This window comes from Canis aureus, chromosome 15 (assembly GCF_053574225.1).
Source record: "Canis aureus isolate CA01 chromosome 15, VMU_Caureus_v.1.0, whole genome shotgun sequence".
NCBI lineage: Eukaryota > Metazoa > Chordata > Mammalia > Carnivora > Canidae > Canis > Canis aureus.
Window position 1 is genome coordinate 12,001,379 of NC_135625.1, and position 20,395 is coordinate 12,021,773.

Below are 20,395 nucleotides of genomic sequence, written 5' to 3' on the forward strand. Positions count from 1 at the left end.
AAATCCCATCAGATAAAAAAGTAAATTATCATAATTCCCCTTCTAATATATTATATTCTCACAATGAGGAGTTACATGATGGCATATTTTACATACATAATTTAAAACCCTGACACTGAACAGAGATAGCAGGATGAAAGAAAAAGAGAAACTTTATAATGAAGAGGTAATGAAAAGGAGCAGCAGCTGTTGAAGAAGCTGCTGGAAAGAAGCTTCAGAAAAAAAGAAAAGAAAAAAAACCTTTAAATAGGGAAAAGGAGTTCAATATTCAATAAAGAATGCATGAATGTTGAGATATCTTCTGAACTAACAGTATATACCAAGGTCTACAGACACAACTCCGGTCTTTAAAAAAAAAAACAAAAAAACAAAAAAGGTGATATTAGACAAACACATTCTAGAAAATGTCTTAAATGACTTTTTTACCATTTACATAGGGGAACAAAGCTTAGCAAGAGTTAAGTACAGGCAACATTTCCTCAACCTCAGAGTTTTGATTGAAAGAGTCTTAACTTGGCTTCCGGGAATTTACTGATTAAGTTGCGTACCACGTTTCTTAATTCTTTTCAAAAAAATGTTTATAGAGCAATATCTGAAATGCACAGAAATGTATGCTTTAAAAATTATTAACAACATGTTAAGCTACACAGCACATTATTGTTGTATCTTGTTTGTTTTGGAATATCAATGAGAATGATTTTCACCTGAAGCCTCATTCTTCTCTGAGTTGTCTGTTCATAACCTTTGTTCACTTTTACTTGAGTTTTTAGTATGTGTCTTGTTATTTCATAAAATACCTTTGAGTAATAAAGACAAAGACCTTTTCCGTATTTGCTGATTTTATAGACTCATATTTTGAAATAAAATTGAGTACACTAACAAACTGATCTAAAGCTGGGGAAGATGGAGAGATTACCTTTTAATAGTTAGGAAAGGATGGGGTATACTTTCAGGACATCTTAAAAACCCATATAGTTAATTAAAATATCTGCTAAGGACTATCGTCCATCATTTATTAAAAAAAAAAAAAGTTCAACCTTTTTAGTCATCCGTCATATGAGAATGGGTTCTGGCAGTCTAATTAAATGTAATGACCTTCTGCTGAGGAATTTCTAAAAATTCAATCACGAAAGTTAGGTGTGATGTCTACGGGGGCCTCCCTCCACCTTAAATCTCCTGAAATCCAGGATCTTGCCTTTGAAATAGAGTAAGCTCCACAAACCCCAAAAAAGACAAATGAGCAGAAGGAGCTTATAATACAAGTGACTTCCATCCAGACACTTCCAACTCAAACATGGCACATCTTTTTTTCACTCCACAGCAAAACTCACCCTCGATTAGAAGCATCAGTGAAGTTTGCCTAAGACTTTACTAGTAGGAAACGTGAGCAAGGAAGAATTAGGTGAAAGTTTTCATCTTCAATAAAAAGATACACAGTCAACAGACGAATCCAAGATGGCTAAGTGTCTGCCAAACACACACTGTCCTTGTCTCTCAAGTCAAGAGAACTCCCACTTTGGATTGAGCGCCCTAGTGAAAGACCAGCCCACGGTGCAGCTGGGTGTGTCGGTGACCAGGTTACGGATGATGGGCTGTTAGGTTTAGCTGAGCAGGAATCCAGCTCAATATGAAACCTTACTGTTACCCCACAGTCCCTCCAATGGATGGCTGTAGAGTTCCAGAAATTTCCCCATGTGTTCAGATGATGGAGTGCTGTCCATGGGAGGAGCACACTCCCTCAGTCTGAGATCTGTTCTGTCTAGACCCCCAGGAAGGATACAACAGTGAAGCAACAGTGAAGCACGAGTCCTGCTCTCACAGATTCTTCTTTCTGTCTTCTCACATTTGGCCACCTTTGGTCATAAGGAGCTCTTATTTAAAGTAAAGTGTTTATTACTTTTTTTTTTTTTTAATTTGGGTATAGCTGACACACGACAACATTACATTCAGGTGTACCCTTGTTGACTTGACAAGTTTAATCCATTATGCTATGTTTACCACTAGTCCAGCTACCATCTGCCCCATCACATCGCTATTACAGCATCGCTGACCGTATTCCTTGTGCTTGCCTTTTATGCCCACCACTTATTCATCCCATACTGGCAGCCTGTATCTCCCTCGCCTCTTCATCCATTTTACCCAACCCTCCACCCTCTCCCCCCACTGGCAACCATCAGTTTGTTCTCTGTATTTATAGTTCTGATTTCACATTTTGTTTGCTTATTCGTTTTTAAAGATCCATTTATAAGTCAAATCATATGATATTTGTTTTTTTCAGTGTGACATATTGCACTTTGCATAATACCCTCGGGGTCAGTCTATGTCGTCTCAAATGGCACAATCTCATCCTTTTTATGGCTGCATCATATCCCATTGTGTATATATACATTTTCCTTATCTATTTGTCTATTGATAAGCACGTATCTTGCTTCCGTGTCTTGGCTATTGGAAATAATGCCGCAATACACATAAGGGTGCTTGTATCTTTCTGTGTTAGTGTTTTTGTGTTCCCTGGATCAATATCCAATAGTGGGGTTATTAGGTCACGTGATATTTCTATTTTTATTTTTTCGATGAACCTCCATACTGTTTTCCACAGTGGCTGTACCAATTACATTCCCACCAACTGTGCACAGGGGCTCCTTTTTCTCCATATCCTCACCAATACTTGTCGTTTCTTGTTTTCTTGATTTTAGCCATTCTAACAGGTGTGAGAGGTGGCTCTGATTTGCATTTCTCTGATGATAAGTGACACTGAGCATTTTTTTCCTGTGTCTTTTGGCCATGTGTATGTTTTCTTTGGAAACTGTCTATTTAGGTCCTCTGCCCATTTTTAATCAGATTATTTGGGTTTTTTGGTGTTCAGTTTTATAAGTTCTTTATATGTTTTGGATATTAAGCCCCTACTGAATATATCAATTGCAAATATCTTCTACCATTTCAGTAAACTGTCTTTTGTTCTGTTGATTGTTTCCTTCGCTGTGAAGAAGTATTTTATTTGATACTTTATTTTTGCTCATTTCCCTTGCCTTAGGACACATATCTAGAAAAATGTTGCTATGGCCAATGTCATAGCAATTACTGCCTCTGTTCTCTTCTAGGATTTTTATAGTGTCAGGTCTCACATTTAGAGTTTTGATCCATTTTGAGTTTATTTTTGCATATGGTGTTAATAAGTAGTCCGGTTTTATTCTTCTACATGCAGCTATCGAGTTTTCCCAGCACTATTTGTTGAAAAGACTGTATTTTCCCCATTGTTTATTCTTCCCTCCTTCTGTCATAGATTGAGCATATACATGTGGATTTATTTCTGGAGTCTCTATCCTGTTCTATTGAACCCTGTGTCTATTTTTGTGCCGGCACCCTACTGTTTTGATTACTATAGCTTTGTAATATATTTTGAAATCTGGAATTGTGATACCTCCAGCTTTGTTCTTCTTTCTCAGGTTTTCTGCGGCTATTTAGGGTCTTCTGTGGTTTTATACAAATTTTAGTATTATATGTTCTAGTTTGCAAAAAAAAAAAATGTTGTTGGCATTTTGATTGGGATTGCACTGAATTTGTAAATTGCTTTGAGTAATACAGACATTTTGACAATATTAGTTCTTCCAATCCATCAGCATGGAATGTCTTTCCATTTGTTTGTGTCACCTTCAATTTCTTTCATCAGTGTTTTATAGCTTTCAGAGAACAGGTCCTTCACCTCATCGGTTAAGTTTATTCTTAAGGATTGTATTCTTTTTGGTGCACTTGTAAATGACATGTTTTATTTTTTGGTAATATTTTTTTTCAAAGATTTATTTATTTATGATAGAGAGAGAGAGAGAGAGAGGCAGAGAAACAGGCAGAGGGAGAAGCAGGCTCCATGCCTGAAGCCTGATGTGGGACTCGATCCCGGGACTCCAGGATTGCGCCCAAAGACAGGCGCCAAACTGCTGAGCCACCCAGGGATCCCCTTTTTGGTAGTATTTTGATTACCAATTCAATTTTGTTACTTATAGTCAGTCTATTCAGACTTTCTCTTTCTTCCTGCTTCAATTTTGGAAGATTTTATGTTTCTAAGAATTTACCCAAATTTTCTAGGTTGTCTACTTTGTTGGCATATAATTTTTCATAATATTCTCTTATAATCATTTGTATTTCTGTGGTGTCTGTCGTTACTTCTTTCTCATTTCTGATCTTATTTATTTGGGTCCTTTTTCTTTTTTTTAGTTTGGCTAAAAATTTTATCAATTTTGTTTATCTTTTCAAAGAACTTGCTCTTAGTTTCATTGATTTTTTTCTGTTGCTTTTTACTCTCTACATTATTTATTTCTGCTCTGCTCCTTATTATTTCTTCTACTCATCTTGTTTTTTTTTTTTTTTGTTTTTTCTAGTTCCTTTAGGCATAAGGTTAGTTGTTTTTTTCTTGCTTTTTGAGGTAGGCCTGTATTGCTATATACTTCCCTCTTAGAACTGCTTTTGCTGCATTCAAGACATTTTAGACCATTATGTTTTCATTTTCACTTCATGTATTTTTTTTATTTCTTCTTTGGTTGCTTCATTGACCCATTGGTTGTTTAGTCTCCATGTATCTGCGGGGTTTTTTTCCCAGGTTTTTTTTTTTTTTTCTTTTGATGTATTTCTCATTTTATAGCTTTGTGGTTGGAAAACATGCATGATATGATCTTAATCTTCTTAAATTTATTGAGACTTGTTTTATGGCCTAATATGTGATCTATTATGGAGAATGTTCCAAGTGCACTTGAAAAGAATGTGTATTGTGTGTTTGGATGGATTATTCTGTATATACCTGTTATGTCCATCTGGTCTATATTGTGTCATTCAAAGACATTGTTTCCTTATTGATTTTCTGTCTGGATGATCTATCCACCGATGTAAGTGGAGTGCTAAAGTCTCCTATTATTATTGTAGTATAATCAATTTGTCTCTTTATGTTGGTTAATATCTGCTTTATGTATTTAGGTGCTCCAGTGTTGGGTGTAGAGATACAATTGTTTAATCCTCTTGTTGGATTTATCCCTTTCTTATTATTTAATGCTCTTTGTCTTTTGCTACAGTCCTTGTTTTAAAGTCTATTTTGTCTGATATAAATATTGCTACCTCAGGAACTTTTTTCTTTTGGCTGAATGTTTTTCTATCACTTCACCTTTAGTTTGTATGCATCTTTAGGTCTGACATAAGGCTCTTGTAAGCAGCATACAGATGAGTCTTATTTTTTTGTCCATTCCATTACTCTATGCCTTTTTACTGATGTATTTAGGCCATTTACATTTAAAGTAATTATTGATAGGGATGTACTTATTGCCATGTTTAAAATTTGTTTTTGGTTTGTTTTTGTAGTTCTTCTTTCTTAATTTCTTCTTTTGCTCTTTGTGATCAGTGAGCATCTATAGTGTTTTGTTTGGCTTTCTTTCTCTTTGTTTTTTGTGTATCTATTACAGGTTTTGGTTTTGTGGTTACCATGAGGTTCATTTATAACATCGTAAGTAAACAGCACTCCATATTAATTTGGTGGTCATTTAAGTTCAAACACATTCTAAAGAAAAAAGAAAATCTATCCCCTTCTCTTTAACTCCCATCTCCAGGGTTCAGATACATGTTGTCATATTTTATATCTTCTTATTCATATTTTTCTTATGTCTAATTATGGCTGTTTCTTTTTCACTTAAAGAAGTCCCCAGGGGTGTCTGGGTGGCTCATTCAGTTAAGCATTTGTCTTCAGCTCAGGTCATGATCCTGGGGTCCTGGGACTGAGCCCCACATTGGACTCCTTGCTTGGTGGGGAGCTTGCTTCTCCCACTCCCGCTGCTTGCTGCTCCCCCTGCTTGTGCACACATTCTCTCTCTCTCTGTCAAGTAAATAAAATCTTTATTTAAAAAAATCCCCTTAATATTTCTTGTAAGGTTGGTTGAATGGTGATAAATTTCTTTAAGTTTTGTTTGGCTGGGAAGATCTTTTTCTCTCCTTCAAATCTGAATGATCACCTTGCCAGGTATTCTTGGTTGTAGGTTTTTTCTTTTCAGCATCAAGTGTCACCTTTAAACGGGACAGATCCTGCCCTATACTCATAGTATATGCATATGATTAAATGTGTGAGGTGATAGATACGCTAATCAGCTAGATGGGAGGGATCCTTTCACAATGTATATGTAAATCAAATCACCACAAGGTGCACTTTCATTATTGTATAATTTTGTCAGTTACACACCTCAATGAAACTGAAAAAAAATTGAAAAAAGGTGTGTGGAGACATCAAGAGAAAAAATTAAAATGTCACAAATATAGGTACAACATCTATCAATTATGAACCCTGGGAAAAAATGTTCTATCAGATTATATAAAAAATAAAGAACTTCAGAGCATTAGCATTGGGCATTGGTTATTGCTAAAATGCACAGCAGAAAAATTTTACAAAAGACCTTAGTTCCAAAGGCAAAGAATCAAGCTATGGAAGGTTGAGCAAAGGTGTTTTCTAAAGATTTCTGCTTTTTGCTATGAGGTTCTTGGGCACAGCTATTGTAATGATGAGCTTCAAAACATGTTATTTGAATAAAACAGATGCAGGATGAATCAATTTATTAAGTATGTCTCATGATTGTCCTGTCAAACAATCTTCTCTTATATAGTTCCTTACAATAATTCATTCTTTTTTTAATAATTTTTATTTATTTATGATAGTCACACACAGAGAGAGAGAGAGAGAGAGAGAGGCAGAGACACAGGCAGAGGGAGAAGCAGGCTCCATGCAATGGGAGCCCGACGTGGGATTTGATCCTGGGTCTCCAGGATCGCGCCCTGGGCCAAAGGTAGGCGCCAAACCGCTGCGCCACCCAGGGATCCCCAATAATTCATTCTTAATTCAAATATAATATTAAGTTGCCTGGCATTATAATATTATTTGTTATAATTCTACAACAAAGCAGCTTTAATAGTTTATCACAAAATGCCAAAAATATTTCATAGATACTATATCAAAAAGCACCACTATCCATAAATATCCTGACCATAAAACTGGTCTTCCAGGGGCCACATTAAAATCTTGGGAAAAGATAGTAACCTAGGGCAGGGACAGACTGGCAGTTACTAGTAATTCTGACATGAGTGTTTCCTTCCTAGTTGAAACTTGCTAGCTGGTTTATGTGAAAATGATTCTGTGATAGTGCTAAAGCAAGGGTTGTAAAAGATAAAGAAATGACTTTGCAACTGCAATGAGGTAGCAAAACTACATATTAGGAAAAAATCTTCAGATTAAACACAAACTGCAAATCATCCAAGAAAGATATGCAGGCACAGATTTCATTCAGACTAAGCTAACTTTATATCAATAAACAGAGTTAAATTAAAACTATTCTTTAAAAAGAACATTTATAATACATAACCATGACTAACTTCTTTCCTTAACCAAGGAGAAGGAGGAAGAAGTGGGGGAGGTGGAAGAGGAGGAGGAGGAAGAAGAAGGAATGCCCAAACAGATTATAAATTCACTTGGTTAATTAGGCAGGCATTGTGATAGAGACTTTAACCTGATTTCCACTGGTTCACAGATGCCCTACAAAACCTATGAACAGCCTAAAGTTGAAAACAAAATTTTGTTTATATGTAGATAGAATTTCAATATTTTAATCAGATTCCCCAAAGAAGTCCATGCCCCATCCTACCAAAAAGTCAAGGACCATGGGTCCCAGTGGAAAAAAAAAAAAAGAAAAAAAAAGATCTATAAGATGATTAAATATTCCATTACCTGGTAAATAATGTAAAATAGCTAAAACAACAAGGAACTCCTAAGAAAATAGAGTGTGCCCTAATTATGTGTATGCAGTGAGTTTAACACCCTTTGGAAATCCATTGTTCTATGGAAGAAGAGAATGAGATGGATTTTACATTACAGAAAGTATTCAAAATCTGACCATGACCTGTCCCTTTTTGCTGCACTGCGTTTCTTACTTATTTTTTGTTTGGGGGGAGGTTTTTTGTTGGAGTGGACTCTTTGCATTTACTTATTGGAGCATAGCATATTTCCCAAAGTAGCCAGCAAAAATGACAACTCAAATCGTATAGGCCTTACAGAGCTGGTACAGGACCTCTATCCACACTGACTACTCTCCAGAGTTTGATTTCTCACCCTCAATTAGCTGGGGGACCAGAAGTAAAATGAGGACAAAACGTACTTCTGACATAAACAGTGGAAGATCCCATTTGTGTTCTAACTGAACACACCCTGAAGGCTGAGAGAACGGAATTCAAATCCCACTCCCTCACCATGTGTATGAATCCTATAATGTGTGGTGAAATACATGAACTGTAAAACAGAGCTACTAGTACACACTGTTCAGGGTTTATGTGAAAACTGCATGAGTTAAATGTTAAGTGAAATATATTGGAGACGATTAATGTTGGTTTTCTTCCTCGGCTGACAGCAGTATTTGGGGAATTTCTAGCAATGCCACCCAAGTGTGCTGTGTGTTCCACAGTGGTCTTCTTGAGTGCCTGCTGTCAGTCTACCACGTCCACTGAATCTTTATGCTAAAAGATTATGTCTGGATTCTCTGGCCAGACATTGGTCTATCTCCATAATAATCTCAGAGCCCTCAAAGATTCTTAGATATTAGCCAGGGTTACTTTATCCCTGGATATTTTAGCAAAACTTGAAAGAGCCCCAAAGGCATCCGGCTTTACCTCTGCTCTGAAGTCCACACCACAAGGAAGATATTTAATACTGGAGAAATCAAAATGTTTCCATAATAGCATAATGAAATGGAATTGGAGCTCAATTTTAACATCTCTATATAGCTGAAACTAGCTCAGTTGATTTCATTTCTACTGGAATCCAGTTTGAGTTCAGATAAGGATTAGTTCATTTGGAATTTACAATAGTATTGACATGATATGATTCTTATAAATCCTCAAGCAAAATCTGTAATTACTAGTAATTTTAAATTGACCTAACACAAAATCTAATTGACTACAAAAGTTTCTTTCAACTTTCTTTCACTATGTTTTCTTCATTTCTTAAACTGCATTAGTAGCTACAAATGGAAATGTCCACCAAAGTACATGGTCTTATGATTTCATTAGTACATCTCTTTTTTTAATAGATGTATTTATTTATTTGAGAGAGACCGAGTGTGACTAGGGGGAGAGGCAGAGGGAGAGAATCTTTAAGCAGACTCTCCACTGAGCCTGATGTGGGGTTGGATCTCAGGACCAATGAAGATCACAACCTGAGCCAAAACCTAGAGGCAGGTGCTCAACTGAGCTACCCAGATGCCCCTCACTGGTAAACCTTTTAGCTCATCTTTATCTCTGTAATGGTGAATTACAATGCAATCCACACTTGTTATTTTCTATATAATAACCTGAGTTCACAGATACTTTGTCATTACCCCTATCACCACTGATTTATGAATATTTTTCTGAGGAAAAAATGTGGAATCTCTAGTAATACCTAAGTTAAACAGATTTTACACACATTGCTAAACACAATCTTACTAGTTATTGATACTTAGTAGTGTAAATAATACATACATCACAGAACTGGAAAGAACAATAACTTGAAAATATTCTTTCTTTAGAAGGACATTTTACCCCAATGGAAATGTGTATTAGGAAGAACATGAAGAGTCCAAGTTCTTCTGGTCACAAGACACCTGGCAGAGTAAGACACATCTGCTTCAGAAGCAGATGGAACGTGAGCAGAGGTCTGCTGGGAATAGGGGAGGTTCCAAGAAAGGTACTTTCAACACTTCTCTCCTTCCCTCCACTATTCCATGCTCACCCTGATAAGACAAACATGAGGGCTAAACAGGGTGGTAATTTCCCAATTGCCTGGAGTCATCTAGGTCGACCTGGAGTGGTCCTACTTAAGTGTTTGTCCTGGATTTTTCCTTTTAAGATGAAGTGTCATTATTAATAATTGTATTCATACAGCCAAGATGGGTTTGGTAGCCCTCTAATTTCTACTTCCTGCCTCTGGCATACCCATCTCTAGTAACATGGGAGAAATGTGTGTGCAGCAAACAGAGCTCTCATTTTTACATACAGTTAGATCTGCAGAAGACTGGTAATTACCTGTCTCTACTGCTGATCCCCTCCAAGTAAAGTATTACCAAATCCTCCTTACAAAGACAGCATCTAGTGTGATTCAAAGATTATATGAAGCACATTTAACAGCAGCAGTGGGAGGAGAATCAGATGCAGGAACCACTTTGACATCTACTGTACCAGCCAGATGTGCTGTGGCCCTTGCTAAAGATGGGGAAGAACAGAGCTGTCAGGCCACTGGTCAGAAGGACCAGTGAGGAATATGGGCAATAATGGGTTCAGTGTATTATATAATTTATTTTGGCAAAGCTTCATTTTGCAGTGAAGCATCTTGCCATTGATAAGCTCTAAAGTTCTTGTTTAATGAAAATATCTAAGTACCAAATTTGCATTTCTCAAAGAAGTTGAAGATGAATGTGTAAGTTATCAAAAGGTTTGTCAACCAAGAGTCATGGGGATATATCCAATCCTGTGAAAATGAGAAAACATAAATCTCCTGAGAAAGAATATCTTTTTAAAAGTTAGCAATTATGTTAAAAAGCCTGTACCTGAACACAATGATTTAAGATGTGAAGCTGCAGAAGGGGTGTTTCCATCTCACTCTAAAGTATGCCTGCACTTACATCAAATGTCTGACTTCTAGATTAGTTCTACAAATTACTTTATTCCAAATTTTCTTGTGCACACAGGTAGAGCTATTAACATGCAGCTTCTATTTAGCAAAGGAACTTCATAGTTAAATGGTCCTGTGTCAAAAAATACTCCAAATAGAAGCATAAATGAAAACCAGTTAAATTTAATTCCCAGAATGATTTGAATTTTAAAACCCAATTTGTACATTTGAAACAAAGGTTTTTTTGTATATTTTTTATTTGAGTTCAATTTGCCAACATATAGTATAACATCCAGTGCTCATTCCATCAATTGTGCCCTCAGTGCCCATCACCCAGGTAACAAAGCTTTTAGAAATTCATTCTGTTAAACTGAAACACATGATATTATGGTAAATACTACTGTAAATGTGGTTTAAAAGTTCATCACTGACAAAAAAATTATTTGCTTTTACCATGATAATATGAATACAAATTTTGTTGGAGCACAGCTGTAGAATAAAAACAGTGTTCCTAATAAATGTAGTTGAAATTGGTTGACATGAATTATAATTCATACTAGTTTCTAGTTTCAATATTTTACTAATCAAAATACAGTTGTAGTTGTCAAAGTTTATCTGTATGTATGTATATCTGTATGCATTTGTAAACAAATCTCTGTTTTGAATGTATATCTCTAATTTTGGATGTCTTTTCAAAGTAGTCAATACATGCAGTGTCAAAAATGTTGGCTTTTGAAGCTTAGGGTCAATTGCAATTACTGAGAGTAAACTGAAAAAGAGAAAAATAGACAAGAGCCATATAATAAATTAAACAACTAGAAATCAAATGGACTTTTAAGATTTAATTTTTAAATTCTATCTTAGGAATAGCTTGATTTGAGGAAAGAATCTCTTTTTTAAAGATTTTATTTTTTATTTTTTTGGCACGTTATTTATTTGAGAGAGACAGAATGAGAGGGAGAGGGGCAAAGGAGAGAGAGAGAATCCCCAGGGAGCTCCATGCTCAGCACAGAGCCTGACACAGGGCTTGATCACATGACCCCAAGATCATGACCTGAGCTGAAATCAAGAGCCCAACCAACTGAGCCACCCAGGTGCCCGTGGGAAGAATCTTTTAATTGAGCTCCTATTTTTCAGTGGATAATTTTAAACTCTGTTTGAGAGTAAAAAATAAAATAAAATTGAGATAACCTCCAACTACATGGTACCTAAATTTGGTAAAAACATCCCAAAGAATCAATTTATTTGACAAATTTTATCTTACATATTTGTCCAAGAAAAATTACTATGAATCAAGGCACAAAAACAGTATTTATGAAAATATTTAACCTGAAATATCATTTTATAATATGAATATATTAGAATTAACAATACTCTTATAAATCAAGCATGTGCTTTAGATAAAGTTACTTCTAAGATTCACATTAAAATTATGTAAGTTAGACTTCAAAAAATAGTATTTTCCATTTAGCAGAATTTTTGAGTTTATGAGAACCTCAAGACTGATAATTCAAAATACTGTGGTTTACAGAGAAATGACAATTGAAGTAGTATTTTTAATTTAATAATCATATAATAGAATAAACTATATTTAAAAATCAGACCTTCAAATCACTGCCTTAGCCCCTTTCGTGGGAGTTTATTTAGTCAAAAGTGACTTGCAATAAAAAGATTACTAGTTACAATAGTATTTCAGGAAAACCAAATAGGCATCTATGTTGCTAATGAGACATTATTTAAAATATTATTTATTTTATCTTGTGTTTCTCTAATTTCTATTGTAAAAATATTTTTTATCATCTACATATTATATAAGTGCAGTGAAGCATGCATAAGATTTGTAAGTGTACACTTATGGCAGATATATGGGGAAAATGTTTTTTACTGATGGGCTGCATAAAAGACAAAATGTGGAGACCAACACAAGGGTTCTAGAGATTCTCTTCTGAAACTGCCTATGGGACCAAAGAACCTGGCTTTGAGAGCTTGATTCTGCTTATCGAGAAATGTCCAGGGGTCACTGGACGACTGTACAGCTGAGCACAGACGAAACAGACAAGGCACGTGGGCTGCACCTTCCACCGGAACTCTGCTCTCACTACGTGCTAAGTCCTTAGTTTTCAAGGATATGAAACTACAGTCTTTGCTGGAGAGAAGACAGATTCGGAAAACAGAGCAGTTTCTTACTTTTTCACAAGTTCACACTGTGCCTTATGAGTGTCCTGAAGTGAGCAAATTCTTCCTTCCTGAATCCTGAAGGCTTGGAAGACTCGCATGTCGCAGAGAAGTTTGCAATATTCCCTTTATTGACTTAAACCTCCTCATTCATACAACAGTGACTTGGGACAAGAAGGATGGAATAAATGGAGTGAAATATCACAGTTTTGAAAATGCTATTCTAAAAAAAATACATGTATTGGAGAAGTATTGCTCTAGTGACATAAACCCCAACGTGGGAAAATTATCCAGCTTTTTTCTCTGTAGTCTGTTTGTCGACTATTGCCTTGGATGGATGATTTCATAACAAGGATTACAAGTTTAAGAGACTGGAACATTACTCCCCCACTTCTACTATGACCTCCTTCACTCCCCAAAATAAAAATTTAAATAAAAAATTCATCCAGAAGAACTTGGGACAAAAGAGAAGAATATTTGGGCGTCATTTCAGAAGATGTTTACTGGGAGCTGTAGTGGGTCTGGTGGGCTCGAGGTAGGCAGCGTAAGGAACTAAAAAGGCACCAAGGAAGGCAGCCGTAAAAGTGTCGGTTTGTTTTTTTTTTTTTTTTTTTCCTGTTTAGATTACCACATGCAAGAGTTAGAATATGAACAAGCATGTTTAATTCTGATTCACCACATTTTAATACATGCATTTTTATAGTGCAATTTGACCAAAGAACTCTGATTAATAATAGGAATTTCTATTTAACAGCAAACTTTCAAAATTAAAACAATGGCGCTCTAAGGGAAACATTCCCTTATTAATAGGCTACATCCTTCATTAATGTGCATGGATGAGGTTGTCTGAGAATATATTTCATTGCAAATTCCTGCAATATTTCCCAGGAGCACTTCCTTCAATGAGTGGTGATGCATAAGGAAGTCATGGATGAAGCTCCCCCATGCTGGAAGGCGAAAGCTTATGTAGCATAAACTAACATACTTTAACTCTCAATAGTTTCAAGGTTGTGATTCAGTAAAAGAAATAAACCCAATTTTAAAAGCAAACATCTTCCCAGAAATACCAATGAAAAATTAAAGATGACATGGAACTTATATGACATGGAACCCAACATCAGGCTTAGATTTTAGAACACAAGTGATTTTTGTCTGTATTTATGATACTTTTATAAATAAAAAAAATCAGCTTGGGGCACCTGGGTGGCTCAGTAGTTGAGCATCTGCCTTTGGCTCAGGGCATGATCCTGGAGTCCTGGTATCGAGTCCCACATCGGGCTCCCTGCAGGGAGCCTGCTTCCCCCTCTGCCTATGTCTCTGCCCCTCTCTCTGTATGTCTCTCATGAATAAATAAATGAAATCTTAAAAAAAATAATCATCTTTATACTCTTAAAATCACCTATCTCAATCAAAATATTTTGAAAACTAAATCCCATAATGAAACCTCATTAGCTCATACTTCAGAATCACTTCAGCAGTATGGGTGCTTTTCTAAGAGGCCATGGCTCTATCATTATTTTCTGAAAGGCATATCCCCATTGGTAGGACTCTGTCATACAAAGATGAATTTAATTATTAAAATACAAATAAAATTAATACTGTTTTGCATTTGTAGAATTCTTCAAGAACATATTAATTGAGTGGGGCACATATACGACTCATGATTGGTATCTGGGAGGAGGCAATCTTACAGGACTGAACCCATAACCTCTATGATCTGATGGTAACTCTAAGTACCCAGCGTCAGAATTGCTTGGTGTGGGGTCGAACCCATACATCTTGGGTACGGAGGTATTCAGGGAATAAACACAGTGAGGTGGGTTTTCTCTTTCCTTTCAGTTACCATCACCCATTTATTCTCAAAAAACCTGTGTACAGAGTCTTGGGTGTGTATAAACCACCATACTAGTTAATGCAATCAATGTTAAAATAAACAAAATTATAGTACTAAACATCTTTTGCTTCTATCGTAATAAGAAAGATGTGTATAAACCATAATAAAGCAGAATGTGATAAATGCTTTGATAAATGCTCCTCACACAGAGTGAGAAGTATAATGGAGATATCAAAGAATGGTAAGAAGGAATATGCTCTCAGGTATATATCATGGTCTTGTGCCTCTCTTGGAGTAACTGGAGCCAAACAATATTTTGAAATGAAGAGTTAACTCCTGTCACACTCCTGTCCTCCAGGAACCTACATATTCCCTATGGATAAAGGCAAATTTAAAAACCAAAAAATCTCCATTTCCTCTTCTCTGGCTCTGTTTTCAACATAAACAACCATCGACAGTTGTTTTATTTTATTTGAGGTGCTATGCGGTTCCCTAGGTCGATAATGCCACACCCAGGAAACAGAGGCAACACTGTGTCACTCTCAGTTGCAAGCTCTTTCTTTTGTTAATAAAAATACTTTGTAAAAATTGTTTTTTTGTGGGGTTTTTTTTTTTTGGTTTCGTTTGTTTTTTGGTTTTTGGTTTTTGGTTTTTTTTTTTTGCCTTTGCTTGAAAACAGCCTTTGCGGTTTCAAAACAAAAATACCAGAGTGGTTTAGTTCTTCACAGTAAAGATGACTTCCGTGTAAATAGTCCTTTAAAAAAAAAAAAAAAGTCCTTTTTTGAGGAGGTTTCTTAGACTAGGCCACAGAATCAACAACAAAAAGGCATAACAATAATCTTAAAAAAATCTTTATCAATCTTTCTTCTGTTATTTTTGAAAAAAAGTTTTGAGCTCATCTTTCTAAGGAGCATTTTGGGTTTTATAAAGCTTATTCTATGCACTTTACAAGCTAAATTTAGACAATTATACATGACTCTGAATTAAATTTTAAAAGAATCTTTTTTTGCTTGGTGAAGTTTTCTTGAGTCTCAAATGCTGAACCTCATTTTAATCTCTTTGAATTCTTAAGAATAAAAGCTATTCAAATAATTTGAAAACTTCTATCAAGAATCCTGGCACTTTTCCTACAGATAAAATGGGCATTCCATTCCTCCCACATAGCAGGCAGTGAAGGCAATGCAACTATTTCCTAAACATAGACCTTTCTGTCTCAGTTCATAATACATAATTTTGGCACAGAAATATATTATTAAATAATTGACAGCGATAAACAACTATGGAGTGCAACATATGGGATTTCGATAATACAAGTCACAGAATTATCTACATTAGTTATTCGTTATTCTCCCGAGCTAAATTATCAACCAGATTCTTTTTTTTTTTTTAAGATTTTATTTATTTACTCATGAGAGACACAGAGAGAGAGGCAGAGACACAGGCAGAGGGAGAAGCAGGCTCCATGCAGTGAGCCGGACGTGGGACTCGATCCCAGGACTCCAGGATCACACCCTGGGCCAAAGGCAGGCGCTAAACCACTGAGCCACCCAGGGATCCCTCAGCCAGATTCTTGATACAGGAAACCATATCTGATTTTAAAACATCAAAAACAATAATAAAAAATAATAGTAGCAATCAGACTGTCTTGGTATAACAATCATTATCACAGTCATCAACATCCCAGTGAATGTCCCCTGGGCACTTAGATTGACACAGTCACAGTTCCAAGTATAGATTTCTCCAATCTCAATCTACAACAGCCACTGATGAGGTAATCACTATCATTGCACCCCTTTACAGGTGAGGAAATGGAGGGAAAGAGATACATTGAATAAATATTGGCTAATGTAACCACTATTGAAGCCTGAGCTTAGGTTGATGTGAGGATTAAGATTGTTTCTGGGATCCCTGGGTGGCACAGCGGTTTGGTGCCTGCCTTTGGCCCAGGGCACGATCCTGGAGACCCGGGATCGAATCCCACGTCGGGCTCCCGGTGCATGGAGCCTGCTTCTCCCTCTGCCTATATCTCTGCCTCTCTCTCTCTCTCTGTGACTATCATAAATAAATTTTTAAAAAAAATTAAAAAAAAAAAAGATTGTTTCTATCTTTCCTCTGCTCGTGGATAATAGGAATGCCAGATAAAATATATGCCTAGTTATATCTTAACTTTAGAGTAAAAGGCAATTATATTTTATATATTATTATAATAGAGATATAACATAAAATATCTCCATTACAACTATATTACATGTGATATTTGAGCTATATTTATACTAAATAAATTTATCTGAAATTCAAATTTTATTTTTATTAGCCAAATCTGGCAACCCTAAATTAGCAGTTTGTAACACCCTTCTAACCCCAACCCAGATTCTGTGCCTGATATTTCAATAATCAATATGCACAATACACACACATGAGTCCCTATATAAACACACACGCATGCTTGCACAATAATTTTGAATATTCTACTTTGAGTGTGTTAAAGTTCTCATAATAGTTTCCAAATCTAACTGAGCACTTACAATGTGCCCTACACATATTCTAAGTGCTTTTACACGTCTTCACGCATTTAATTCGCATAACAACCTGGTGATGTAGGTATCAAAATGGAGCCCACTTTTACTAATAAAGAAATTGAAGTGTGGAAAATGCTATGGTCTGAATGGTTGGATGCCCCCAAAATTCCTCTGTTGAAATCCTAACCCCCAAGGTGATGGCATTACCATTAGGGCTTAAGAAGAGGGGCCTTTGTGAGAAGATTAGGTCACAAGAGTAGAAATCTCATGAAAGGGATTAGTGGTTTTATAAATAAAACCCCATGACGCTCCTGAGACTCTGCCACCACCTGAGGACACTGTGAGAAGTCACCAGCCTGCAACTCTGAGGATGACTTCACCAGGATGCAACCATACTGGTGCCTTGATCTAGGACATCCCAGCCTCCAGATCTGTGAAAAATAAAATTTCAGTTGCCTATAAACTACCCTGTCAAGGGCATTTTGTGAACACAGTGCAAACAAACTGAGAGAGGTTACATACTTTGGCTGAAAGCACATGACAAGTGGTAGTATTTGAGCCCAGGGGGTTGGCTATAGATACTGCTCCAAACTGCAATTCTATATTGAGCAAAAGCCAGGGAGACAGATGCTGGACAAAGTGCAGCATTTTCTGAACATCAACCAGCCATAGTAGACAAACTTTGCTGAGGGTGCAAGGCAAGCAGTAGAGATTTTAGAAGAGTCATATCCCAGCACTAGGGCTCAAGCAATCCAGCTGACTTGCAAGTAATCCAGCTTCCTGCTAAAACAAAGCTTCAGCACTCTTAATGGACAACACAAAGTTCCAACACTACCCTCTGACACCCAGGGAAATACTCCTGAGACTGCTAACCAAAAAGAAAATCAGTCAATAGAATAGACTCATCTGTCATAAGTGCCAAGATGCTGAAATTAGCAAATAGGGACTTTAAAACAGCTCTAATAAATACGCTGAAGGACTTAAAGAAACAAATAGAACTTCTAGCAAAAAAAAAAAAAAAAGAGCATAAAATCAAAATAAAAGTTTCCTTGGATGGACTCAATAGCCCATGAAGACATGAAATACATAGAGAAGCCATGAAAAGTACAGAAGGACAAGGAAAAAAATAATCTCCATTGACTTCTGGGACAGTTTAATATAGGTGTGGGTAGAGTCCAAAAGAAAAAGAGAGGTTAAAACAGACAAAGCCTTTATAGGAAGTAATGTCTAAAATTTCCCCCAATTTAATAAAATCTCTAAATCTGTTGACTCAATGGACATCACAAATCTCAAGGTGTATAAGCACAGAGAAAACCAGAGCAAGGTATGTCATAACCAAACTGATGAAAACACCGGATAAAAAGAAAATCTTAAAAACAACCAGAGAGGAAAGACACATTACTTATAGAGGAACAAAAATGAGACCTTCAGTCTTCTTATCGAATACAATACAATCCAAAAGACATGGAAGACTATTTTTAAAGTGTTGGGGGGTAAAACTATCAACCTCCAACTCTAGGTCCAGGGAAACATACACTTCAGGAATAAAGGTGAAATGAAGACTCTCACGTAAGCTAAAGCATAGAGAATCCATTTCTAGCAGAAGCACTACAAAAAAATACTGAAAGTAATTCTTCAGCAAAATGAAAACAATACTCAAGAGAAATCAGGTCTACACATAGGACAGGAGAGTATTAGAAATGATAACTATGTGGTATATCTTTATTTTTTCATGTGGTATATCTTAATGGTATTTTTAAATTTTTTAAAACATTTTTTGGATAATTGTTGAAAACAAAAATAATAGCAATTCTTGACTTACAATATATATAGAAGTAAAATATATAACAACAATAATACACAGAAAGGAAGATAAAAATAATACACTGTTTTAAAGTTATTACACCATATAGGAAGATATTACATGAAAGTAAACTATAATAAGTTGAAGTGCCTTTTATGAACCCTAATTGAACCCTTCACAAGTATTAAAAAACTAAAAATGAAATATAATTGATCAGCAAACTAGAGGAATAGTAAAAAAAAAAAAAAAAAAACACTCAACCCAAAAGAGGCCTGATAAAATTAGGTAATGAACAACAACAAAAAAAATAGATGGAACATATAGAAAATAAATAACAAGAAAGACTTAAACTTGCCCCTACCATCTACTGCAATAATGTTCGTGGTAAATACTACTGATAAAATGTGGGTTGTCTGACTGGATAAAAAAGCAATGTTCAACTGCATTCTTTCTATAAGATATATGCTTAAGTATAAAGGAAGAAATCATGTTAAAAGTAAAAGATTGGAAAAGATGTTCCCTGCAAGTATTACTCACAAGGAAAGCAAGAATTCCATTAAAAATGGGTTAAGGATAAGGCACCACGAAAAATAATATATAACAAGTAAACAATCAGGTCATGAAAGATGCTCAACATCTCCAGTCTTCAGAGAAATGCAAATTAAAACTCTAATGAGCCACCCCTACACACCTCCTAAGTGATTAAAATCAAAGTTGCCAATATCCAGTATCAGTGATATCAGTGAGGATGTGGGGTAACACTAAGCCCCATGCACTGCTGCTGGGATGTGACACAGGGCAACTTTGGAAAAAGTTTCACAGTTTCTTACAAAGTTAACCAGACACCTGCCAAGCTCAGCAATGACACTCTAGGTAGTTGGTGGGGAAAGCTGAGTATCTTTGTCCACACAAGGATTTGCACATAATGTTCTTACACTTTTTTCCCCAAAGAGTCCCAAACTGAAAACAAACCAAATGTGTTTATCAGCAGGTGAGTGGATAAGCAAAGTGTAAATCCATACAGTGAGATGGATGTTAAAAAAAAAAAAAAAAAAAAAAAGGACTATTAATCCACACAATGACATGCAGGAACCTCCAAAGCTTTATGCTGAAGGAAAGAAGCCAGACACAACGTGGTACATTCGTCCACATTAAATTCTACAGCAGGCAAAACTAACCTATGTTCAAAAAAACAGGTCAGAGATGGCCTGAGGGGAGGGCTGATGTCCCCAAAGAGCATGAGCCATCTTTCTGCTGGTCCTTACAAAAGTCCCACATCTGTCAGAAGTCACTGAACTCCATCCTTGAAATGACTGTGCCATATTATAGGTAAAATTTTCCTCTACAAACTTGATTTTTTAAATAGTAGTTTTAGGGTATTTCTTCTCTTTTGTAAGCCAGGGATT

The 20,395-nt window shown here is 36.0% G+C and overlaps 2 protein-coding genes across 2 annotated transcripts in view; one reads left to right on the forward strand and one right to left on the reverse strand.

The window, feature by feature from the left end:
- GPM6A (glycoprotein M6A) overlaps window positions 1-20,395 on the reverse strand; it is a 331,217-nt gene that overhangs the window by 235,215 nt on the left and 75,607 nt on the right. The gene's annotated exons all lie outside the window — the stretch shown is intronic.
- Window positions 1-20,395, forward strand: part of LOC144285095 (ral guanine nucleotide dissociation stimulator-like) — an 83,319-nt gene that overhangs the window by 51,480 nt on the left and 11,444 nt on the right. The window lies entirely within an intron of this gene.